The sequence below is a fragment of the Haemaphysalis longicornis genome, unplaced genomic scaffold (assembly GCF_048455015.1).
Source record: "Haemaphysalis longicornis isolate Haplotype H1 unplaced genomic scaffold, Haemaphysalis longicornis Haplotype H1 scaffold_2, whole genome shotgun sequence".
NCBI classification, from domain to species: domain Eukaryota; kingdom Metazoa; phylum Arthropoda; class Arachnida; order Ixodida; family Ixodidae; genus Haemaphysalis; species Haemaphysalis longicornis.
In genome coordinates this window covers 202,722,481-202,749,573 of record NW_027526295.1, presented here as the reverse complement: position 1 = coordinate 202,749,573, position 27,093 = coordinate 202,722,481, and positions in this window count along the sequence as shown.

The following is a 27,093-nucleotide window of genomic DNA, read 5'->3' as shown; positions in this document are numbered from 1 at the left end:
TCATGTATGCCTGGTTTTGCGTCTCATTTCTCGGGCGCCACTAGACGCCGAGGCGCGGTTTTTCAACGCGTGTCTGGTGCGGCCCCCACACTTTCGCAATTCTTTCTTCCTCCGCTTTGCTGCGGGCCCATCTTCGGGGTGGCCTCTTCGTACTCTCGGTTATCTTGTAGCGCGTCGCCGTACGGAAACGCCTCGCGCAGCCTCGACATACCTCCCTCCCCTCACACTTTCACCATTCTTTCATCCTCCGCTTTGCTGCGGGCCCATCTTCGGGGTGGCCTCTTCGTTCTCTCGGTTATCTCGTAGCGCGTCGCCATAAGGAAACGCCTCGCGCAGCCTCGACATACCTCCCTCCCCTCACATTTTCGCCATTCTTTCATCCTCCGCTTTGCTGCGGGCTCATCTTCCGGGTGGCCTCTTCGTTCTCTCAGTTATCTCGTAGCGCGTCGCCGCGAAGAAACGTCTCTCGCAGCCTTGACATACCTACCTCCCCTCACACTTTAGCCACACTTTCCTTCTCCCTTTGCCTTCTGTCTTCCATGTTTGATTCGTTCGCTCGGTTACAAGGGACGAAGGCGCCGTAAAACCACAGCAGCGGGCGCATTAGTGCTCTGCAATAAAACTTCTCGGCTATGGTGCTTCACACGCCGGTAATATTGCGAAAATAGGCGCAACACAGAACGTAGGAAAGGTTACGGGTTTATCCTGTAGGATCAACTCTGACCCCAAGAAATGTTTTTCGAGCTGTTCTTCCGTTTTGGGGTGGGTGCCTCTACACTACGCTCGTCATGACCCTTTATCTTGCTTCTGGAATGGCCTACCATACGCACCTGCACTCATGAACCTGGCATCGCATCAGTAGCAGTTATTTTCCGGCAACTCCTGGGTGCAAGTGGTCCGGCCACCCTGTAATTCCGCAAAAGGGACCTCATCAGTGCGATGGCCCCAACTGAGTGCTCCATTACACCGTGTGGGCGCTGGTATTCCGCACAATTATCACCTCCCACACGGCTCTCTTTTCGCCCGAATCCCTTGCATAAGGTGTAGAAGTGCTAGAAAGTGTTTTTATTCGTTTGCCGAAATTTTCCTGCCGGCCTCAAGATTATGCGTTTTTGAACTCTGTTTCCCGTAAAATTTCTTTGAGTATCGCTTTTTTTTTTCGCGGAGCATTTTCACTGCGCGCTAACACACATTTGGAAATTCGTTTTTATTTGTAGGTAGGCGTTAGCGTGTTGAAAATAAATTCTCTTTCCGAAAATGGAACATTTGGTTCCCTGCGGCGTTCCAGGCCTGGTGAATCGTAATTAGAAACCCTGCATTTTTATGACTCCTATAAACAAGCTTTTGAATGAATCATGAACGGTTACTTTCTAGTCGCGTGCTCCTGTGCTGAAGTTATGCCGTCTAATGGTCCTTTGTCAAATCCCAACCTTGATTAAACAATGTTCGAAAAAAATCTTTCTGCCACGATACCCAATTTTTCCATCCGGCAGTTATGCGGGTTATCTAACTATAATACTGGTGTTAGCCCTTTTAGTTAGAAGTTTACGTTTACCTACAATACTTGTGTTATCCGTTTTAATAACTATTTTCTATAACTTTTTTCCAGGTTGCCCCCGTGCACGTGTTCACTGACGTGCGCGTGGTGTTATACCATATGGGTGCTGCGTACACATTGCTTTGGTTGATGTTTTAAGCCTGAGATTTGTTCTCCCTGCAGCTGCCCGTGAAAGGCGAGCATCAGAAACCCACGTAGGGTGACTGGTGATCACCAGGGTTAAATCTTTTAAAGCGAAGCTGTCAAGAATGGCACAATTTTTTTGCATCCATCCATCTACAAAAACAGCCGCTGGCAAACACCACTTAGGCAACGTGCAGTGAAAACTCCTTCACAGTGCATTCTAACATGAACCGGGGTACCATTTTTTGTAGAATGTCGAGGCATCCACATTGAACTCGGGGACAAAAAAGCGTTTGGCTCTTGCAACCTAATGAAACAGAATTTGGGTGAAGAGACGAATAAATATTGAAGGTTTCCCGCTTAACGCTGGAAACTCCGGCTTCCTCTGTTCCAAACTCTTCCAGCACAAACTGGATAAACTGCTCATTTTCTCGTTTGGAAACAAGCACATTGAAGTCACTAAATATGCCAAATGGCATAGTTGTTTTATTGATTGATTGATTGATTGATTGATTGATTGATTGATTGATTGATTGATTGATTGATTGATTGATTGATTGATTGATTGATTGATTGATTGATTGATTGATTGATTGATTGTACTTTCAACGCCCGGAGGCTTTACAAAAAGCGCATTGTCAAATTAGGGCATCATGCTAGCAGAATCAGGTAAATCGGCGATGGAGGCAGGAAGGTGGTTCCAGTCATTGCTTGTTTTAGGAATGACGGCATCGTGATACATGTTAGTACGGCTTCTCAGCACGCCTACGTTATGCGTGTGGTGAGATCGAGAAGATATATATACGAGGTACGAGTAAAAAGTGTTCGTTTTTCACTCGTCCCTCGTACATGTGACCAACACCGGAATGTGCCGATTAAATTGCATCCTGCTAAAGTTGGGGCGCACAAAGTTTCCGATGTCAGACGTGGGTGTATTTGAGTACGTGTAAACGAAACACAAAAGTTCCGTCTTTCCTCTGTACACAACGCACATCCTCCCATACGGTGGATTCCTTCTCTTCCCCCTGAAGCAAATGGAAGTCGAGGATTTTTTGCTGTTTCTATACAGCTTCTCTGGCTAAGCATATTCGCGGCTTGAAATTGCCCTTTTTTATTGTGCTGGCAGACGCCGTTAACGGCGAGAGCCGAACTACGGTTTTGTTGGTTACTAAAGGCACCAGTGTTAAATTATGAGGATAGAAATGACGATGACAAAAATCTTCTGATTTGAATCAGCGTCACCGCAGATTCCACTTCGCGCCGCAAGTTTCAGTTTACTGCTGGTTATATTTCCCTAAATTGAGGTTTCTGTTTCAGTATTTAACAACACACTCAAACAAAGTGTGGTTGGGCTGGCTCTGAGAAGCGCTTTTTTTTTGAGAACGCAGTTCAGTTCAAGCTGCAGTTCAGTTATTGCTTCGACCTTTTTTTTAAACACCAGCGCCTCAGGAATATGAATACAGCCTCCAATAATTTACGCCCGAAAATGCGTCGCTCAGGCGTCCCGCATAGCGACAGATTGACTCCCACTTGTTGACCACTCAAGAGATGGACTGGCAGAGCCAATAATGTAATGCGCGAAGCAAACCACAAATTCTCAGTGGTACTAGCGCTGATCGCTGGTGTTTCGGCCTCATTTTGCTCTTTACTCTTGTTCAGTTCGCGACAGCGTTCAAGAATGAAATGTCCCCGCTTCGAGTGGTGGGCTTCGTGATATCAATTATGCATCGAGGGAAAAAAAATGGCGTAACATTGAAAATGTTTGCTAAGCTGCGCGTCCATCTGCATACAGCTTTAAGAGTCATCGCTGCCGGGGACCGAGGACGTGGCAATTGTTTGCTCTTTGCCGCGCATCCTAGACGCTGCAGAAGACTCGGTTTGCTTTCCTTACCGGACTTTTCTCGTCCAGCTGCTTGCTTAATGAGCACACCTTTGCTCTTGTAGTTACTCAATCCCGTCATTTAGAATAAATGCGATCGAGAGATTATCGTTCCCGCAAAGGCACCTCAATATCTCCGGCCCCTCAAATTTCTCTTGCGGCATTGCATTTTTGTTGACGGCAACAGAGACACCCAAGCTTTTCTTTACAGGGTGTTGGATAAGCCTATTCCACGGCTCCCTCCCAACCTGCATTGCGTACACTCTCTCCTCTTCTTTCTCTCCCGTCTCCCTCCCTCTCCGCGTCCCTTTCACAAGGTTCTTGGCTCAGTTTCCAAGCTTCTTGGCACGGGCGGACACCGGCTTACGTACTTTTCGAGAGAAGCTTACGTGCAGGGGGCCCATTTGCTGACGAATGCATCGTTATTGATCTGTGACCGCTGCACGCAGTCGCTGCAGCTGCTTCTGCTGATGCTCACGCGTCCTTCATCTGGCCACGTCTCGTAAGCGTCCGCCCACCTTACAGAGGCAGCAGGGCTCGGTACGAAGGTCGGCTGCTGCTGTGCCCTTGGATGTACAGGTGGCGTCGGAAATATATGGCGCAACAGTCGTGTGATGGTGAAATAAAGCAAGATCCCCGAATCTCGCCGCAGAACTTCCCGAAGATGTTTTTCCTAACTACTTGCTTGTTTTCTCAACGTATTGCCGGTGCACTCAGCTGATGTTTTCCTCTCGATTTTTGTTTCTCTGGTTCATATGGAGGCAGCTAGGGCTAAAGGTCGGTTGAATGTGGGACCACAATTTCTGGTGAATTCCTAATACTTGAGAGGCCATCAAGTGGGTGAACAGTAGTATGTAAAAAGAACTGCGCCCCATAACGGGCGGTTTATATTTTTTTTTTTCGCGCTGGTAGAATGGTCGGTTGGTCTAATTGCATATCTCGTTTTGCTCGGGCCCGCCTACGGGACGATGCCAGTACTTGCATCCACCGACCACTGGTCAATGAAAACCGGTGACATTCATAAAATAGGGTCATCTGATTGAGCCCTTAAGAGCCGTTTTCAGCTCACGAGAAAAAAAAAATTAGGAAAATTTCAAGACCTCATTTCGTGGCGCAAACCGGTGCTCTTGTGACCGTATGCATGTCTACGATGCAGACCCACGCTTGTTGGCTTCTCTAATTTATCACGATGCGCCTCCAGTATAGCTATATACGAAAATTGCCTCTGATTTTTTTTTTTCTGAAAGCGACATTCAGCTCTATGCTGCTTTGACGAAGCGTGAATTGATAATGGTGATATGCATAGCTCTTAGCTGTAGAATGACAACTTTACAGACGATCACTATGCCTCGTACGGTGATGCCGGGGTGATAACTATCGGGGGTCCCCTGACACAGTCAAACTCCACTCACCGAGGCTTAGAAGACACGTTGTCGCACGCCTCTGGTGTAAGTACCCCTACCTTGCAGGTACATCAAACCGCCTATGACACCGTACGATCTACAATCACATCCTATCTATACATCCTATCTACAATCACATCCTATACAATCACATCCTACGAAGCCTAAACACGTCGTTTCCACCCTGATATTCTTCTAGTTTGTTCACGCGCGCTGTATTGAAGTTAACAATCATGCTTGTGAACTGCCAACACCCAGTCGTGACGAAAGGCCTGAAGAGAGCCGAAGCCGGTCTACTCCAACGACTAAGAACAGACTCAACCTGTACATCACCGTGGCTACATAAAAGCAACATCGCTTCACCCCCTTTGTGCCCCTCGTGCAGTGTGACTGGTGACATTGGTCACTTAATTATTAAATGCCCTAAAACCAACCCTGAGCAGACGAACGTTTTCCGCGATGTCCAGAAGGTAGGAGTGCCCCATGCTACAACGGAGGTCATTATTTTTCCTAGGGAGCACTGGATTGGGCGAAGAGAGGCGTCTCGTCTCCATCTGAGATTCTTGCCGTCCACAGGACTGAGTGAGGTGTGACGACATCGTGTGTCTCTGTTATAATTGGACTAAGTGAAGTGTGGGGACATTGTGTGTATCTGATATAATATTGGGGACGATAGACGAAGCAGTTGCCGACCGTTTCGTATATATATATATATATATATATATATACAAAGTCCGAATTATAAGTCCGCCTCATCCATCAGTACATACTACTACTACTACTACCACCAACCATGCACTGCTACACTCTGTCTGTCTGTCTGTGCATGCGTGCGGGAGTGTGCACGTGTGCTCAAGAATTATGGAGACCTAAAAAAGGGATCTGAAAAGAAAGACAAAAACTGAAAGAGAGAGAGAGAGAGAGAGAGAGAGAGAGAGAGAGAGAGAGAGAGAGAGAGAGAGAGAGAGAGAGAGAGAGAGAGAGAGATAGAAAACCTGAGTTGAAAGCGCCCCCTCAAACAGCCATGGCTGTACGCGTCGTCGGTACAAATGCACGCGCAGACATTTAAATTGTGTCCCTGAGTCCAGGCTCCGGAATGTGGCGTGTTAGGGCATTTGCTCCGCGCCGATAGGGCATTTGCTGAAGTTGTCAAGCTGGATTTTTTTGCGAGGCTTGTTTTGTCCCCACGTGCCGCGCGAAAGATTCTGCCGAGTGTACCGTTAACCGTTTTCGTTCCAACCCAAAGTGCCGCACCTGTCCGATTCACGCCAGGTCCCCGGGCACCTCCAGCTGTGCCAGCCTAATTCGGTCGGAGGAGCACTTTAAGGGGTAATCTCATGCGACGGAATGTGTTCTCGTCCCATCTCGATCTACGGTGCTAAATCCGAACATCGGCGACAGCCATGCATTGAAGAAGTACTTCGCTTTGGAGAACGTTAAACCAGGAACCTGTTTCCTGCAGTTTTCTGTCCTCCACGGCTTACGAAAGTTTAGGAGCCACAGGCTGCAATACGGGCTTTGCATGTAAAGGGGGAGGTGCGAAAATCCGTCAATGGTAGTTGCCACCACGTTATCCTGGTAGACGGCTCCCCTCCGTTGTAAAAAAAGTATATGTAAAAAAATCAAATACCCTTTCTTAAGAGAAACGCGAAGCAAACTCCCATGCAAGCTGAGGCCCTCTTACACGTTGTAAAAAAAGTATATGTAAAAAAATCAAATACCCTTTCTTAAGAGAAACGCGAAGCAAACTACCATGCAAGCTGAGGCCCTCTTACATTTTTAAAGAAGCCTTGTAGTCGGCACCCTCTACACTTTTATCCTGGCGGACAATTATTTCGACAAAAAACCCACAAGACCTTAGAATGTCAGGCTCTGTAAAAATGTACGGCAAGTACAAAGCCCCGTTCGTCAGAAATAAATTGATGATGAACCGTTAGACTTATTGCAGTCCGGATTTGAGCGGCGTTCTATAGGTCTCAATCGAGCGAAGTGTAACGAGAATGCCGAAGCAGGTACGTTCTGAAGAGAACAATTCTGAAGCACCTGCGTGGGCCAGTATCGCAAAGTTGCATTCGGGCACCATAGGGAACAGTGATTTTACTTTTACAATGCCCCTGCGACTAATCAATTTATAGCAACCTTTTTTTTTTTTTTTTTCATGTTACGAAAATGCAGACCCATACTCGCATCGACGCGCCAAGTTACAAATGCCGAAATGCTAACCTGTTTGCGCGTTTTCTTTGACATGGGCTCGCGCCACATCAAGGACCCACTTCTGCACCCAATCATTATAAACGGCCGCTGCTTGCTTCTCCGCATGCGGCTCGACTGCTGCAATGTGGCGGAGCTCCTGCACCGACACGAGCGCAAGCACTCCCCTACATGTGTGGACTGCCCGGATCCAGAGACATTGGAGCACCTACTCTGCCTCTGCCCCCACCATGCGGGCCAGAGGGCAGAGCTACACCGAGCGATCCAGCGTCGAGGCCTTCCCAGCGCCGGCATGGAGGACCTTCTGTTCCCGAAGGGGCCTGCGGGAACCCAACGGGAAATCTTCGCTTGTCTGCTCCATTACCTGGAGACGACCGGCCTCACGCAGCGGCTGTAGCACGGAGTGCAGTGACAAACTGATGTGCTTGGACTGACAGCTTCTTAGTACTGACAGCTCTGTTTATACCTCTCTCTCTCTCTCTCTCTCTCTCTCTCTCTCTCTCTCTCTCTCTCTCTCTCTCTCTCTCTCCCTCACTCCATTTTATCCTGTCACTCCCCCTCTACTTTCGTCGCCCTGACTCGGTTGTGTGAAGGTGAGCTCCCTACCAAGCTCGAAATATCCCCAGTGCTTTTCCTTTGCTTTTACTCTCCCGCAAACCACAACCAACACGTCAGATGTCTAGAGCTTCCACGCGGAGCCTAATTAAAAGAAACTCTTACGCGAGGTTCCTGATCGTAAGTTTCGTCTCGCACTGTCAAAGCTAGGTTTTATACAGCGGATGAAAAACAGCTTATTACTGTTTTCGAAGGGCGGCGTAAACAACAGATAAAATGAGTTTTTCCGATTCGGTAAGAAAGTCATAAATAAAAAGATTTTGGCGAACTTCCAAAAAATATTTGCTTAAAGTCAATTGTATTTGAATATTCTTGTTTTAACTTCGGAATTTTTCTCTCCAGCATAAAACAGTGGAGACAAATGTGGCCAAATGTACGTAAACATATTTCCCGCTGAGGAAGTCTAAAAGGTTGCGGTGATACGGTCCAAGGACCAGCGTCTGTAATCGGGCGGCCGTCCTGAATTGAATCCTACACTGCTTAATGCTTGCTGTCGGGAACGCTGGAGTTCATGGCATGCCCACAGAAGATAGTGAATGTCTGCGGTCGGTGCCAGCGTGAAGCTAAATGGGCATGTCCGCTCAAGCGGAGCCCGTTGATCCGAGGGCAGGTGTGCGGGACAGCTGGAGTAAGCGCAGCACCGAGGCGGATCTTTCGTGGCGCCACCTCCTCGCTTCGGCTGAGCCCACCAGGGAGGTTTGATCCACACGGTGGAATAAGTGCTCTTGTGTTGCTCCGAAGGTCATCTCTGTCGGTGATCAAGTTTGAAATTGCATCAACAAGAAACAAGGGCAGGGGTGTACGAGTCGCCGCACCCACCCGCCTGTTGCTGTCCAGGAGTGGACGTCTTCTGGGCTCGTGTAATCTTCACCCTGAAGCTAAGCGTCGCAGCCTTAGCGATTATTCGTTCCATTCTTTGGCGCGACCAATACAAACAAGTCCCGAATGCATAAGCAAGATGCTTGCTGCAGAGAATCTGTCTTTATTATTTAACAGCGGAGCTGTTATAGCCCTGACCTTGACGACAGCCTCTGCGGGAATTGCGTCACTCGTTCTGGTAGAGGTTTCTGCGAAGCGCAAAAACCGGTTGACAGCATTGAAAAAAAAAATGGTAAGAATTTAAAATAAAGGGATATAGGACCTTCCTATTTCGATACAAGACGGCTTGTATTGCCCCTAAAAATGTCTTCCCAGCAACGCATTTAAGTTTAGAACTTAAGCCGACTTTAAGAGATCGGTGCAAGCAGGAGCTTTGTAAGCTGGCTTTCTCACATTGGCTGTTGAGCAGTGGAGCATCGCCACCTACGGAGAAAGTTTGATTACAGAAAACGGCTATAACCCTTGTTCTATCAGAGGTATCCTGAAACAAATTATATGAAAATTAGCCGCTAAGGCGACTCTATCACAATATCGAATTTCATTCGATTGTCTTAATTAATTAGTTCGCACTGAAGTTGTAACCGTTAGAGAATTTCTGCCTCCTGTCAATACATGGCAATCTACGGAGGAATTGGGCTTCGAAGAAACGGCTGTAACGGTTTTTACCGGAATTATGCGGGAACAAATTATACGACAATTAGCCGCTAAATCGACTGTAATGTTACGAGCAACTGCGAAGGTAAACGGAAACTTTGTAAAGACAACGCATAGATTCACGGTTTCAGCAGATTTCCCACTGGGTGAAACTGGAGACAGTTTTTATGTTCCCTTCTGTATTGTTTTTAACTGACGTAGTTACCCACACCTACCCGCCGTGGTGGCTCCGTCGCTTTAAGGGGTTGTACTGCTGAGTACCAGGAACGAGGACACGGGTTCGATTCCCGGCCCCGGTGGCCGCTTTTCTGGTGGAAGCCAAAAGCAAAAACGCCCGTGTGTACGAGATTTCGGCGCACGTTAAAAATTCCGAGGTGGTCAAAATTAATCCGGAACCCTCCACTACGGCGCGCCTCATTGCCTGCGTATCGTCGGCGCGTTAAACCCTACAATCATGATGATGATTAATATTATTATTATTATTATTATGATCGCTATTGGTTTCCCCTTTGTGGCGGAGTGATGACATGTCATCTTATCAAAAAGGACTAATATACCTACCAATTTACCGACAACAGCGCCAACTCACTATGTGGACGTCGCGTGGTAAAGTTGGTTTAAACAGTGCACGTGGGAGGAGTTCTGTAAGTCAGCGCACGCAGGCCAGTCCTTACAACTCCCTTGAACGAATCAATCAAGCCGAATCTGTTGAAAAGAAGTCTTCACAATAATAACAAAAAACCCACCCTGCGAGAAGCAAATTAAGATGTCAAGGCAAGAGAACGAAGAATTGAGGACAGCCAGTCAGACAGCCAGCGTTTAAGCCTGATGGGGACACAACGGGCCGACAGGGAGACCTGTTGCGACCGCAGCCTGCTCGAAAATCAGGAGCGACGAAAGGAATGAATACGGGGAAAGCGCTGCCGCATGCCTTCTGGGCGCAAAAACGCTGCGTCCGACACGCCACCACAGCTGCTCCCGGGATTCAATTTCCATCCTGTTTCCTCCCGCTGTGCGGTTCGCGGCGTTTTTTTTTATTCGCCGTCTTTTGTTTTCTTCCTGTCCTCTGGCTGTCGTCTTAGCGTCGCCAGATGGTTTTTTGGCTTACAACACTGCCCGAGGGGAGAAGGCGCGCGCCGACAAGTTCCTGAACTCCGCGAGATTCGCGCAGCGAAGCTTTTTCTCCTGGCGCTGAGCTCGGAGCTGGTGGCCCCAGTGCGCGCATAAACAGCGGAAGTAATTTATAGCCCCGTTTGCCTCTTTTGCTCTCGACCGAGCTTTTGCATCACGCGTGCGGTGTGCTTCTCATCTGGCCCTAAGGGGGCAGACTCGGTTTTTTTTCGCTTCCCTCCTTCGATGCACGCGCGCGTGCGTTCTGGGTGTCTCTTTATGCATTCATGAAGCGGCATGTTGCGGCTCGTGGCGCCTTGTAGCGCGTTTCAGAGGCCATCGCTCCGTAATAGGGTTCAGTAGTTGCAATGCCGCTAAGTGCTCAGTGGAATGTTTTCAGCCCTTAGCTTGGAAGTGACGTGCCCTTAGCTGGGCTGTGGCGTTCTGGTTATGGGAGAGTTAAGCGGTAGTTCGCCGTTCTTGCGAGTTCCCCTGTCAGCGGCAGGCTGTGGAACCCCACCCGAAAGGACAATTCGTTCATTGCAAAGTCGAAAAAAAAATAAGCAGAAATGTTAGCCGCCATCTATCCAGCGCATTTGTAAGTTTAGGGAACCACTAAGCACCGTATACCACAACAAAAGACGCGTCATATGCCTCCCAGCCATAGCAGAAGCCGGACTCGTCTCTGGCCGCTGCCCCATTTCACCGACATATGGTTAAAACCGAAGAAAGGATTTAAAAAATGATCTTCTATTAAAACAGATTCTTCCTATTGCTCAGTTACGATTCATACGCAAAGCATACGGACGGTGTCCGTATCTTTAAACTGTGCGAGCGGCCAGCACTTTTCTGGTGATCAGTTCTGCACCGCGCTTAGGTATAGGGGGTATTTTCTTGCAAAAAACTCACAAAGGGGCTAAAACCAAAAGTGCGCGACATTATAAAGAGCTTGAACGCTTAAATGCGCTTTTTTTAAATGCCTTTGAGCTTCGTTGTACGTTGTCAGCCGTTCACGGATTTCAGACAGCCAGGAAAGGCGACCCACAAGCTGCAGTCTGTCTCCTTGCAATTGAAGTAAGCACATGCAATTAAGCGGGAAAATGAGGGCAAAGCAAATCAGAAGAATTAAAGTCTACAAATCGCTGAACCCGTGCGGATAAACTTGAATTTGCTCTCTGTTTCCCATCTCCGCTTAGACAATGATCCGTCCAGTTGAAGGATTTCGATGTGTGCAAAGGGCTCCAAGTCTCGCACTCCTCGAGCGTGTCGCCCACCCATCTCGCTATACAGTTCTATCTTCATCAATGTCACGCTTAGAAGGCCAGAAACCTCCATCATTCCGGGAAGATTAGGACCAGAGCCCGAGTACGGTGTTCCTCCTTAAGCGCGTAACCCGTAATCCAGATTAACGGCAAGTAATGGGGCACGGCTGTTCAGTATCGCGAGCACGTTCCCGACAGAGACAAACTGGGGAGCCGAAACAATAAGACAGGGGCAAACAAATGGCCGCTAAGAGAGCTAAAGCAGCAGCGGGAGGAGTAAGATTTTACCAAAGGAGGAATAAGAACTGGAAGAAGCGACAAAGCACGCACACCTCCCGCTGGGGCTAGAGAAGGGGCGTGAAGGAAGACGACCGTTCGGCAGTCAGAGGACACGGAGAGTTCGGCGAGAGAAAGAGAGAGAGAGGAAGGGGGGATGCGGAGCCTCATCTCGGAAATAGGTGGTCCGGACACTTCTTGCGGCCCCGAGGCGGAAGTAGCTGGTAGGGGTTGCACGGCGGAGCCATCCGTTCCCGCTGCCGGACTCGTTTTGACGCTTTGGGCGACGGTAATAGGGCGCCCTTGCCGTCAGGCGCGGCTTAGCGAGTCTCCGGTTCATTACTGATGCTTCTCGTGCCCGCTGCAGAGCCATTGTGTCTCCGCGCTATCCCCAATGAAAGTGACTCCACTCTGAGCGGCGCACTACCACGTAAGCTAGCCAGCCAGCCGACGAGCAACGCTACCGCGTTCTTCCATTTTCTTCCCTCGCCTCCTTTCCTCCGTCTGCTGGCTCTCGCTTTCCCATCCCTGGTCTCCTGTCTCTACTGGATTCTGGTGGCAGGAAGGCGTCTTGGAGACGGCTTTGACCTAAGCGCCCCGCAAGGCGTCTCTGACGGAATGAGGGGTCCGATGTGCGAGCTAATTACGCCCGGATGCGTTGCAGCCGTTAAGAGAATGCACGCCATTTGTGAAACGAACATCGTTCCCCCGACGCTGTGAAATATAAATACGAGCCTCTTTTCTGCGCATAATTTGAAAGCGAGAACTGAGATTCCCAAGACAGTGCCGATCATTGTCGTGGCACACGATGAGAAAACATTTCATAGTGTCGATAACGGCGATGATTACCGTTCTTAGTGCAACACGTAGTTCAAAATTTCATAGTGTCGATAAGTTTCACGGCGGTGATTACCGGTGCCCTAAACGGGCACCGAAAAATTTCACACTGCGAACAAGACTTCGCCTACTGAGTTCAATGTGTATTTGTGAGGAGTAGTAGCGATACCTGGTAGGTTCCTGGTTCGTGACGTATTCTGGTATGCTGCGTTATTCTCTGTTTAAGGTGGCCTAAACCGCACCAAATTTCCCGAAGTTCCAAGGACAATGCCCAATGTATGTCATTGCTGCACGTAAATGGGCTGTTGGATTGCACAACGAAAAAAAAAATAATTACTATCGTTTCATTAGGTAAATTCTAGATAACGGCGAAAGCGCGGGGATCCTCCTTGGTGGTCCTTAGTTATTCCTGTTTTAGAAACTTTATAGTTCTGTTGGAGATGGTTATGCATATACCTATTAGTAAGGAGATTAACGCTAGACAATTTCACAGCCGTTCTAGCGATGAATGCTGTGTTATGAAGATGTGCCTGTGTTTACTACCGGGTTTCGCGTGCTTATGTCCATGCGCACCTTCACGTATGTTCCCCAGTCATAACCACCGTACTGAACTAGCTCTTCCGCACTAATGACTGGCCTGATGGCTCTTGGAGGTTCAAGCCGCTGAGCTGTCTTTAGCATTCCTTACCAATTTCCTCGTCGAATTTTTACAGGCTCCTTTCGTTGAATAACGCCCGCGAATACTGACACAAACAGAAACTGCTACGGGGCACCAAAATGTCGCAGCGGCTACTTTTTAATCTCCATCGACCACGGCACGAATCGCAAGGAAGCGCTACTTGCTGTTGTCCGTTCAGCGTGACGAAAGGGAACATGAAAAGGAGAGGCTAACACCGCGTGAACCAAAATAACAGCGGTTGAAAATAAAATGGGCCTTTTTTTTCTCAGGCTGCTTTTTGGAGTACACACAGTTTTCGAAAATAATTTTCAATCGCGAAAATAGACGGGAGCACACGGAAAGACGACGGAGGCACACTTCCTTCAATATTCTGCCCAACTGTCGTTATAATGATTCTTTGATCATTTAGCGCTAATTAATTCCTTTCAAGTTATTCACCCGTAACATGAAATCAAGAAACATTAGCGGCTGCACAGGGCGACCCGAACAGCGAGTATAAGTAACCTTGGAAAGAACCAACGTGCGTTTTTCAACGCCCTTCCGGCTGCGTGTTTTTCATTCAAAGTGGCGCACAATTTAGCCGCTCCTGTTTGCAGCCGCGGTCGCCCGTTAATCTGCCGATTGTGTCGCTGTTGTTGAGCGTCCGTGTAGTTGCCTTGCGTCTGTATTCAGTTCGGGTTTTAATATCCTACAATGGTGGTACGAGCGCAAGATCATGCCTTTGAGTACACCCTCAAACTCAGTATAATACAAGTGCCACATGTACACGAAAAAATGACATTGAGTACTTAATGCCTCAAGTTTTAATGCCATTAATTCGCTCCTATACGCAAAAATTTAACCCCATTCGCTCTAATGTCATTTTTGGTTTAAGGCGTTCGCCCAACTTATTCGCCTACACGAACGCCTTACATCTGCCTACTCTCGAGCGCGATGAGCACCAAATGAAACCAACGAAACGTTCAGCACCAGAGTGTTGACGCGGAAACGTAGCTGAACTTCGAAACAAGAGGATTTTTTAGGCACTCTTCGTGGCGAAGTCCGACGTAGTTCACCAAAACAGCGGCAAAAGGCAAAACATCGTGTCACTCGTCGTTTTGAATTTTTTTGGATTTGGCTACCGCTGGCAGGCGACAGCAGCGGCTGAAGCCACTTTTAGAAACGGCTCACACTATAGTTTAAAAACAGTATTTCTCATAATGTTTTCTCTCGCAAAAAAAAAACATTTTTAACTCTTGTGAGGCTTTTTTCTCTACGTTAAGGGATTCTAAAATATGAATGTATTCCTTTTTTTGGTCATTGCCACCATCATGCCTAACACATTGAATTACTTTGCTTTTTGCGTGTAGCACGGCCCACCAAAATAAAGTCATTCGGTGTCTTAAAGCCTTAAACACGTAATGTCATTTTCTGCGTACGTGTGGCACGGGTATAAGCTCTTCAATCTTGAGGCAAAAACGGATGTGGTTTCAAAACGCTGAGATAGCGTAAGTGAAGAAAAAAAAAGAATGCAGGGGAAAGCCATCCGTAACCAGCTTAACTTTCTCAAGATATACCCGCTTTGTAAAGACCGAGCCAGGTAAAATAAAAAGGTGCGGGTCGCTGTTCTCGGCGGTAGTCACTTTGTCTGTTGTGAACAGTAAAATCTACGTGCCCGTTGAACCAAGGGAAATTCTTTCGTGCGATGAAGCAGCATTCGCGCTGAGCCTATCCCTCCTACGCTGGAAAGTCAGAAATACCGAGGAGCTGTTCAAGTACTCCTGCAGTACTCCTGCAGCAAGGGAAAAAAGAGGGCGATAAGCAGTGACGCCTTCGGAATAGCTGTTGGCACTCGAAGACCGTAAGTACTAGGAAATGAAGTTGAGAGCCGCAGACGCGAAAGCCAACTTAAAGACGAGGAACGGGAAGGATGGGACGGTTTATGGAACGAATCGCTTAAACCTTACCTCCAGTATAATTTGCGGCAATTGAATGCCGCGGGAAAAAGTGGTGAGTAGTGCATGAGAGAGCCCTCACATACAAATACGCACAGTCGGCTATCTAAGTACGAAAAGGAGAGAATATACTACATCAAAACATAAAAAAGTACCCTGCTGGCTCGGAAGAGTGTTTATGTGCCGGGGAGCGAAATGAGGAGAAAAATATACACTGGCCGTCCCGAACAGTACCGCAAATGAAGGAGAAGTCACAATGTTCAAAGGACTTTTCGTGGAAATAATAACCAGCACGGACGTAAGAAACGCCAGGAGCAAATTGTAGGAGCGGGAGCTAGTGTGAGAGGCAGATCAAAGCAAAAGGGAAAAAACGACAAGAAAACGTGCACTTTGAAGCTTCTCGGGGCCAAGGGACGGTAAAACAGGCATGTGTGTGAAATAGCGGGCACGTGCTTGCGAAAGGAAGCATAGATGGACGCTTGAGAACGATGAGCGGGGATTGGTGAGAGCGCTCCGTGCGGATTATATATCCAAGGCGACGACACGCGGGCTGAGAATTCCGGCTGGTCACTCGGAGAAGAGAGACGAAAGAATGGGGAATACCTCGGACATCGTCGGATACTCTTCGTCTCCCTTTCCTTCAATGCAAAGACACAAAAGTAAACACGGGTGGCGGGCTTCTTCGCTATCCAGATCGGCGAAAAACTATAAAGAGGCGCCTGCTTTCCAAACACTTGTACGCATGCACCAAAAATGGACACCATAATGGTGTCAGAGGAAATGTCAGAGAAAAATGCACGCGCGTATAGAGCGGACGCGGCGGACCCGCAGTATTTAACAAAGTCGAATGTAAACTGTCCTACTGGGATGTGCAGTGGTCTTCTTGTTACTCACCAGTGTGTTTGAGGGCGTTTAATCACTGATAGGTTGCTTTACTCTCTCATAGCAATATGTTAAAGCAGTAGAGTTTCTTAGAACAATAGATTTATAACAAAAGGTTTATACATCTTGTTATCTTCATGTAAAAATGTAAATTTTGCTCTTCAGAAGCTTGCGCACAGCGCTAAACCGATAAACTTAACTTTCACACAGCAATAATTCAAACCCCACAAAAGAGTATTTTGAGCCGTCTTATCACTTGAATAATTTCCCATGCTGAGTAGCCGCATCAGTACCCATCGGCCATCCTCCGTGTCTCCTGATAACGACAGAAGTTAAAACAGCCCCCGACAGACAGAGATTCAGTGGACAGTTTGGTGCGTCGGGTCAGATACAGATGTTAGCCGGAATAAGGCCAGCCTCAATCACAGATATTTATCGGACACATCGCAAATCTCTGGCTCGCGTTTCTGCGCTCCCGATGAATCGTCCCTTTCGAATTCTAAATATGTCGTATTCTTTTGTTAGTCAGGCGAGAAAGCCGGGATGCGGATCGGTAGCCGGCGCTTGATCGTACGTGCGGATTTGCCCACTTCCCATCTCCCATCTGAAGAGTGCGATGCGTGCGCAAAGCAGGGATGGTCGGCACTTATGTCGAATGCGACAATACCCGAATGCAGCGGTAACCGTCGATTCACGGCATCTGACGGGTTTTCAAGGTCACTGAGTGACATAACCTCTCTCCTAGATGTGAAGGGCGGAGCGGTGTGTTCCAAAGCAGTGCTCAAGCAATACCTCCATCGGGTGCAGCATAGAAAACCTAGCTGAAGAATGGCTGAGGGGGGGAGTGTGGGTAAAGAAATGACACGATGCTTCCTCTCTTTGGGAACTTCTTCTACTACACTCCTAGCTGCACTCGATGTGAGTCCGCTCCGTGATAAAGCAAGCACTGTTAATTCGGCATGGTATAATGAATATTGGCAAATGCCATCGAATTGCGCTTTAGCAGAACACTTCAGCTGCGTTCACTATGAATACAATGTAATACGGGTACGACAAAAGCGCTTTCCGAGCATTGTTGTTGTAAATCTTTTCTTGACCAAAGAAAGGAACTACGCGAGAGCGGGGTAGTGCGATTTAAAGAAGCCGCAACGTTTCTCCGTCATTCGCGCTGCTAGATGGCCATTCTCTAATGGCGAGCTCAAATTTAAAGTCTAGGCCCTCACTGCGAGGCAAGGCATGGTCGAGCAACCAAGACTAACATACTCTCCCGCTTTCTTCTTTCGTAGTTTTTAAAATGCTTACCAGCGGCGAAGAAGTTTGAGTGACTACTTATTCAGACGATTATTAAAGCATTGGCTACCTCGCCGGTGACAGCCTTTTATTGCTGGTTCTTCAGTGCCCGAAGTATTCCAAGTTCTGTTCCGCACAGTTTTGTTTTCGTCAAGACAGCATATCCCCCACGAAACACAAATTCGTTTCCTTTTCCAAAGCAGCATCGTTCTTTTCTTTCTGACCGGCTCTTTGTTTCCCTAGATCTAATCGAAACGTCAACTCAGCGTTATTCAATCACGTCGCAGAAAATAAAAACAGACGGGGGCAGAGTAGCGTGCTCCACCGCTCCTGCATTCAAACACACACACGCACGTAAGGGCGACTTGAAATCAATCCAACTCCGACAGGGAACGGCATGAGTCATCTTCATGACAGAAACCTATCGGGCCACGAAAACGACTTGTGTTCACTGTCCACCGTGTTGTGCCCCACAATTATCTGTCTCCATATTTCTCCCTTTTTTAGACGTGAATGCCGCAGAGGGTGTGCGCTGTGTGCCGAGAGCCATGTGGGACACAAAGGAAGAAGACCGAGGCGGACGCAGTAGTTGTGGCGATGCATCACTGACGGACAATGGTGCCTAACACGACGGTGCTCCCAGCGGCCATTGTTCCGAGCGTTTGCACGCGGGCGAGGAAGACTTACGCGCACGAGTGCCTTTTGCCGCTGGATCGCCACGGTCGCTGCTGGGGACAGCTGTCCGAAGTGGCCGTTAACCAGTGTGCGTCCCGCCTTAATATTTTCGTCCAACCTTCTTCTCGGCCTCATCAGGAGCGACAAAGTGTTTGTGCGTCGTACTAGATGGAATTACACGCTGTGCAAAGCACGCCGGGGGGGGGGGTGCTGCTCGTTGTGGTTATCATTACAAGACGTCCACCACCGAGTAATGCGACGTGGTTAATTGATCTTGTAGAATTGATGGGGAGGTGGGCAACGGAGAAGGTCATAGAAAACAAGATGTGATTACGTAGGAACAAACGCCCGCTAGAAGTAATGCGAGCAAAAGCGATGAATGTGTTAGCGCGCTGGACGTATCCGTTGAAGTATTAATAACATTCATGTTCGGGACAGACAAGAGCATCAAAGCATGGCACAGAGTTGGCAAAGGACAAGCCTCTGGGATCTAAACTCCGGCGCTATCTATAAAAAAAAGGTACGCCAGGGGTAATGCCTGTATTTTTGTTTGTTTTAGGTACACTTCACTACATTCCTCGAAAGAAAGAGAGAGAGAGATGAAACTTTATTCTGCAGCTCAAGTCCGAGCCACGGAGATATGATTCCTCGGAGGAAGGGGGTGCCCCATGGTCCTCCGATGGTAACGGGCTTGGCGGAGGTGCACAAAGAGTTTCAATGTGGGCAGCCAAGAGGGACCACAGGGCTGCCCGTAGGTTTTCAGGGGGAGCGACCCAGCTAGACCACGAGTAGGGAATATCAGTGGGGAAGGGGTTGGTCAAAAGAAATGTGGAAGACGAGGTCGCCCGTACACAGTGCCAATATGTATGTTCATTGTCCGGATAGCCAACGCATATCTGACAGTGCGGAGGGCCTGGTGACTTCAGTATGTAGTGGAAGAACAGATCACAGGGGAGGGACAATGTCTGCGCCTGTCTAATATATGTAGCGTGTCTGCGTGACATGAATTTAGACGAGGAGGGAAGTACTATTCTTGCTTTGCGGAGGTTGCCGAGATGTTCGCGGCGCCTTTTATGGTGCATTGCTCTATCCTCTTTTCGATTGTATTCCTCAGGCCACGGCTGAGGGCTGCCCGGGAAATGAGTGTCGCGGGCCAGAGCGTGAGCTCGTTCATTACCCTCTATGCATTGGTGGCCAGGGATCCATTCGAGGAAAACATGTAGGTGGGGATGAGCATGCATGTATGTTGTCAGGCTAGTGTGGACAGGGGATGGAATGTCATTCGAGGCGAAGCTTCGAAGTGCTCCCTGACTGTCCGTGCGGACTGGAATGTGGGCGGTCCGATGCTGGTGAAGTGTAATGGCTTCTGCGATGGCTTGAGTCTTTGCAGCTGTGGGCGAGGGGACGTTGACGTGATGCCGTACGTGAGCTGTGCAGGGGCCAACCGATGCCGTAGTCGTTGTATGGTGTACAAAACGGGCGTCCGTGTAGTAGGTGTCATGGATTGGTTCGGGCAGATGTTGAGCGCGAGATGTTCTACGTTCTTGATCTGTGGCTCGACTCATGTGTTTTCGTATGGGTAGCACAGTGATTCTTAGTATGCTTTCCCAGGGTGGCGGCGAGGGAGTTATGGGTGGGAGGTGGTCGGTGGGATACCCGAGGGCGCGAAGAATCTCCCGCCCTTGCATTGAAGTTGTTAGTCGGTGGTGCTGAGCTTCATGATAAACTGAGGCTTTTTCTTCAAGAGTGTTGTGGAGGGCAGCGTCAATAATTAATGCCGTGGGAGCATAGAGAGGCACTCCCATTTCTATGCGGATGCATTTTCTGATGGCTGTTTCGATTTTGTTGGCTTGTGTCTTGGTAAGGCGCTGAAAAGGGTATGCATACATGACGCGTGAGAACACGAGGGCTTTCACTACTTTGCGTAATTCGTGTTCTTGGAGGCCTTGATGGTGTCGCGTCACGCGGCGGAGCATTTGGTGAATTTGGGTAATTGAAGCAATGATGGATTTGACCCATTCTGTACTTTTAGCGTCTTGTTGGAGGATGAAGCCCAGGACCTTGATTTGGCTACGGCGAGGGATGGGCAAGTTGTTCACTGTCAGAGTAATTACGTTGCGATATTGGTTATTTTTCTTGGTTCTGTTGTCCAATACAACTACATATTCCGATTTCTCGTTTGAGCAGGTGAGTCCTACGTCGTGGGTGTGCTCGCTGATGATATCGAGACCCTGTCGTAACGTGTATTCCTGATGGCCGGGGCTACCCTTTGTATACCACAGTGTGACGTCATCAGCGTATATGGCGTGTTGAAGATTTGGGATAGCGTTCAGTTTGGCGGGGAGATTTTTCATCACTAGACTGAAGAGCGTTGGTGAAAATATGGACCCTTGTGGGGTGCCTCTGTGAAGTTGGTAAGGCCGAGATGGTTTGCCATCGGGTCCCAAGATGCAGATGGTTCGGTCTGTTAGAAAATTTTTAACGTAATTGAAAATACGGATACCCGGTCTAGTTTCCTTGAGGCTGAGAAGTATCGCGTCATGGAGCACATTGTCAAATGCTTTTTTTATATCTACTCCTACGATGGTGCGTAATTGGGCTGCACTTGGCTGTGCGTATACGTCCTCATGGATGCGCTTGGCAATGTCTTGTGTGCTCACATGCTTTCTAAATCCCACCATTGTGGCTGGCAGGTGGCCGTTGTTTTCGAGGTGCCATTCCAGTCTAGCGAGCACCATCTTCTCCATTAGTTTTCCAACCCACGATGTCATGGAAATAGGGGGTAGGTTGGCGGGTGTGTTGGGTGGTTTTCCTGATTTTAGAATGAGGGTAACATGAGCGTCTTTCCATTTGGGGGGTAGGTTTCCTGATCTCCAAACCCGATTGATATGGTCGAGAAGTTCTGCAAGTTTCTCGTCAGGCAGGTTGCGGATCATTCCGTATGGAATTTTATCGGGTCCCGGGGCCGTGTTGCGAGTGAGTTGATGCAGTGCCATGTTTAGTTCCCCGGAAGAAAAGTCCGAGTTGATTCCTTCATCCTCATCTTCTGGGGCCATTTCTGTGTAAACGATGTCGATGCCTGTGGTACTACAAGGGGGGTACAGTGCGTCACGGATCTGTTCTGTGATATCATGTGGTGTTCCTCTCATCGTTAAGTGAAGCCGTTGGACGGTGTATTTTGGTTTTTGTTGTCCCAGTAGTGTGCGGAACAGTTGCCAGACCCTTGCCATATGAAGCTTGCCGTTGAGCCCTTCGCACACTTAAAGCCAATTCTGTGTGGCTAACTTGTCGGCATACTCTTGGGCTTCGTGATTGAGGCGGTAAAGGCGTTCTTTGAGCACGCCGTTATGCTTGTCACGTTTCCAGCGTTTGACAATAGCACGATGATTTCTCCAGAGGGTAAGGAGGTGCTGGTCAATGTAGGGATTGGATTCGGTGCGGGCTATTCTTTTGGTGTGCTTACGCACGACTGTCAAGATGACGTCGCTCCATTCAGCAAGGGGAATGCCGCTTGTGTCAATTTCTTGCAGGCGTTTACGGACATTCGGCCAATTCGTTATACTTGTTGTGGACCTGTTTGAACGGTTTCGTTTTGATGACCGAATGAGAGGGGCACTTATTTGGATAATGTTGTGGTCGCTCCCGAGAGTTTCTTCGGTGTTGTCTCAGGCGGCGATTAACGGACTTCGAATCCAGGTAAGATCGGGATTTGTGTAAGCCTCCTGATTGGAGCCAAGCCTCGTGGGAGATATGGTGTCATTCATAAGGGTTAATTGATTGAGGCTGGTAAATTCGTCCAATTTACGCCCTAAAGGGGACGTTCGAGGGTAGCCCCAGGTGGGGTGGGGAGAGTTGAAATCCCCAAGCAATAGGAGCGTGTCTGAGCTACGAGCTGCATTATACATCGTATGTAAGGCGGTAAGCGTAGCAGTTGTTTGTTTGGGCGGCCAATAGCAGTTTACAATAGTGATGTTATTACCGTCGACCATCGTAGTAGCAGCTACGTGCTCTTTTTCAGAAGTATTAAGATGCGTCGTATCCAGCTGGACGGTGGGGAGCGTCTTGTCTACGTAGGTAATTGTCATGGTTCTCGGCGTGGATAGCGGTTGCATCCCTTTCCTATTTGGGATAATGCTTGAAAGAAAGGGGGCGGCTGCAGTTTGGCCAAGCATGATGGCCGACAAAACAGCCAGTTCGGTTTTCGCCGTCGACTCCCCGAAAGGACTTTTCACGCTCGTGCGTGAGGCCAGGCTTCGAGTGAGGTACCGTTGGTTACGCGTGTGTCTTACTCTAGATGTAAACTCTCCGCTTCGGTCGATCCGCTACGTGTGCCTGTCGAGCTCCCCCCTCCCCCACTGCTGGTATCCGCCCGCGTGCGCGGTCCTTGTTCAGCAAGCTACAAGGGGCCGGGAACGACACAAGCTTCCCTTGGCCGCCAGGGAGGCCTCAGTTCTTTGCCGTTCCCTGCCAGCCACGTTTACCATGAGCAGCTGGGCACTTATCGAGGAAATGACGTTGTGCCAAGCGGTTTCGGCCAAAGTCAACTGGTTTCATTGCACCCGGGATCCTTCCTATGACCAAAAAGAGCGATGCACATGGGTCACTACAGACTGGTCGTTTGATGTGACGCTCACGTCACGTGCCTCGGTGTAGTGCATTGCGATTGCCAGCGCCTAATGTGAAGCCCTGCGTCATCCGCTATCCGACCTTCGCAAATGCATTTATTGCGGCTGGGCATGTTACAGCGTGTTCCCGAAAAGTTGCCCCGCGCCTGTGCCGAATTTCCTCGCCAGTAACAATGAGACGCTAATTAGTGCTTACGCACATGTGCTTTGCGACATTAGGAGCCTCCGTAGGAGGTGTACGTCTCCCAAGGAGCTTTGGCGCTTGCACTGCACCGCATGCCAGCTAAAAAATTATAGCTTGTCGATTTCTTTGTAACAATATCACTGTAATGCCATTTGGCAGATCTTTGTTTAGTCTCACACATGCACGCTCGTAGCGTTCAGTAGTGCTAGAGGGCGTGTAGCGTAGCGAAGAGAATACAAATGGAGAGAAACGCGAAGCTGTCTTTCTAAAGAAAGCGGGTAATGTGATCCCATGTGTAAGATTGCTGCCTGCAGCCTTGACCTGCTCGAGGCACTTTGAGAGCATTGACCTCAGCAAAGAATAGAACTTAGGGCACAGTATATCTCTATTTAACCAAAGGCTATTCGCTCTCTGGCTCAAATAGGACCTTTGTAACGACTGGAAAATGGCAAAGGCTAGAAGATTTCCTCAAGTTCGCGTTTATCGCATCGCATGGATTGAAAACTTTAAGGTATGAACCAAAAATTCACGCACTTGCTCCAAGCAGATTTTCTTGTTTGAAGTTTCCTTTTTTTTAATTTCTAGGGATTCGGATCTGCAAGCGGATATGCACCGTGAACCATGCTCCGTAATCCTGGGGTTTCTATTTCTGACGCGGCAAACGGAGGTTGTTCGATGCGCGTAATTTTTAATTTACTGCGCAGTACAACAAAGAAATAAAGATGAAGACTGAAAAAAAAGCCAAAATATATCTATATAAAACCCGCTTTGAGATTAATAAACGGCTATAAGTTGGAGTTTTGTCCTTTGTTCGTCAATAATTCGTTTTGTCAATTACTGAGGTTATCTCAAATTTTCTTTATCTCGTTTGTGCCCAAACAGCAGCACCAACGCTCGTCAAATAAACATTTATTCATCCTCCTCTTACTTTGGCGTAATGAAGAGCGGATGGGTTTCTCCCCAATCCGTCAAGGGCAATGAGGCCGCTTTTCAGATGGCGCGGAATACGCTGCCATTTTCACCGGCTGTTAACTTTTCCTCGGAACACTAGAACGACTGCTGCCGGGAAGTACTCAACAATTTCAAGTACTTGGGACATCCCTATCATCAGCCTTGCGCCACAGAGGGACTTAAAAGATCTGAGGCAACTTTGCTGTATCGCATCAGAACGGGATCAGCGAAGACCACAGCAGGGCTATACAAGATGCGCCTCGTGCGATCACCACTGAGTTCGTCATGTACAGTGCTAGGGGACCTGCACCACTACGTAATGGGTTGTACAGTGCATGCTGTAGAACGGACGGCAGTGCTCTCAGCGATGCAGGTTGGCAGCCCCACACACCACTCTGGGCCACATCGTCTTCCCAGCAGGACAGTGCATGCTGCGCAGGGAGGTGTCGCGCTTTCTTCTTAGCTTCATTCAGGAGACGTAACTGGCGGACTTGTGGTGAAGTGACCATAACATGGAATCATTTGGTGGCAATCGGGCGGAGCAATTTGCAGGCACGTCTTGACAGGCTAACACCGCCGTATCCAACAAAACCGCCCCCGCTCCCATCACCGCAGCAGGACAATTGACCGCCATTGTTCTTTCTGTCTTTACCTCGCACTTCGACATAAACATTCCCCTAAAAGTTCTTTCCCAGCTGATTCAAAAAGCTGTCCACACCTGCGGAACACAGGTCTTTCTTTTTGTGATCGTGAGCCATTGAAAGGGGCCAAAGCACATATTCCAACCTAATGCCAGACGCAGTCAGAGCGACTTATGAGACAATGACGGCCTTTGTCGTAGAACGATCAAACAAGGGGATGCATTGGACTATCGCTGTGATATCTCCTCGCGCATATTCAATTGAAAAAGCTTCTAAGGGAGGCGTAACGGACCAGAATACGCGGAAGTATGTTCTACTTTATGGGCTAAAGCTTCTAGGGCAATGCCCTTTTCCTTGAGCCGCCTTCACTTTACTTCGAGGCAATGCTCATTCCTCAAGACCCCCACTTTTTTTCTTTCTGATTTTTTTTCATGGAGATGCCCGGAGTGCTTTCCGTGGCGCGGGAACAGCTGTCAGCACATTACATCTCTTCTACCCCGAGTGAAACTTGAGAGGACTGACGCGCTTAGAAAAGAGCCGTGCTACCCTTTTGAGTGCCGTCAGAAGAGAACGGCGTGCAGTATACACTTCTCTGTGTTTTGCTGTCGTGAAGTGCAAAGCTGGCGACGCACTCCCGTCAGCCAACGCTTCAGACCCACCCTGACAGGCCAGTTTGCTGCCGAGCTTATGGCTCAGGATTTGCCTCTTCCCGTTCCGCGAGAATTGACGCAAACTGTGACGTATGCGGAAGCAGGTGGAGGAAAAAACGTTAGGCGCAAGAGAAAATGCGGGTGTTGGCACGACCTTTTAAGTGCAATGCACTTCTTAAGCTACCCTGAACCTGCGTCCACCGGCGATGTCCGCGCACGTGGAGATGGGCGCGCGCAGCCTGGCCGCTCACATGGCACATACCCACGTGGGGGATTGGCCAGGAATCTCCTCGTCTTCCTTGGCAACGGGGGGAGATGGGCGCGAGCTGCCTGGCCGCTGACACGGCACATACCCACGTGGGGGATTGGCCAAGAATCGGGCGTGAGAAGGGCTAATGCACCTGCTTAAAGGAGTACTGACACGAAATTTCAAAGCTGAGATCCGCTCTAACAATCAAGTACAACGACAACACAAATAGGTGTCTGTGAATAAATGCATCTTTCTTTCTTTGTAGTTGTGTGTGTGTGTGTGATCTCTCTTTCGCGAACATTACCGAACCGCGCAAATTCAACTCGTGCATTCGCACTTTCACATTCTTCCCCTCGGGGAAATGCGGGAATTTTTTGTGCCCTCGTTTACGGTGCGATTATAGAGACAATCTCCTTAATAGTGCGCCCTTATCGCAATCTCGGGGTTCTCTTTTGGTTGCTTTGTGGCATATAATGCTATTCTTTTTGTAATTCTTTAGGCTTTGGATTCGGCCGAAGTCTCTTTCCGGGGAAGATGTTATCTGCGCACGCTCCAGCGGGCTAATCCCTTCGTTTTTCTTAGAGCAGGCCGTACTCTGTCTGGTTGTTATTTTTTCTTCCCATAGTGTGTTTTTATTCGTCTCAATATTTAACCTCCTGCAGAGCTGCTTTTCTATGTGTCGTTTTGTTTATGGGAACCTTTACAAGGTTCACGTAAACACGAACCTTTCCAAGGCCCGTGAACGTTTCCAAGCCTCACGAGCCTCTACCAGGGGAGCATCTTTCTGCGTGAAGAGTCAATGCGCCCTGTGACGTCTCATTTAAAACCGGCAAAATGTTGCAGCACGTCACGACGGGGCGTGATATCTCCAGACTTTCTTGTTGTTCTTATTCGTTGTTAGCAATCACCGGTGCCCCGATTTGCCGATTTTTCCGAACCATTTTGCCCTTGTTTTCATCGCATCCACGGTTATGGGCTATTGCAGATACAGTTTTGCTTAAACGATCGGTGTCTGTACGCCAAATGGATAAAACTCATATGCTGCTTGCAATTACGTGACCATCCCTGCAAGTACTGCCGGGCCCTGCAGTGCGGCCCTGCGGCTTGGCCAGGGCACCATCCCCGGCCACACCCGCCGGATGGATGTTATTTTCCTCGTTTTGGGCAAGGGTCTTTTCCCGCTGAACATTAAACGGGCATGCAGCACGGCAGAGACTTCGAAGTGCGCACTCGTCCCTCTACTAGCAGTGCGAAGAAGTAAACGCGGCGTGTACAACCAACGCAGGACGAGCAACCGTCACTTGCAACCTCTTTCACACAGGGAAGACACCGCTTTTATTGCAGACCGATGGCGGGCTCGTTTGACGACCAATATTTTCAAGGTTCGAAACAGGCCAGTGGAAGCAGAGTCTCTTTTTTTTACTGTTGTCCACCACCTGTCCGACACTCTGCTAGGCGCATTTGTTTTACCGAAGGACGAGCCGCGTGCTGCCGCCGACATAAATGGGCTGTGTGGCTAGCCGAA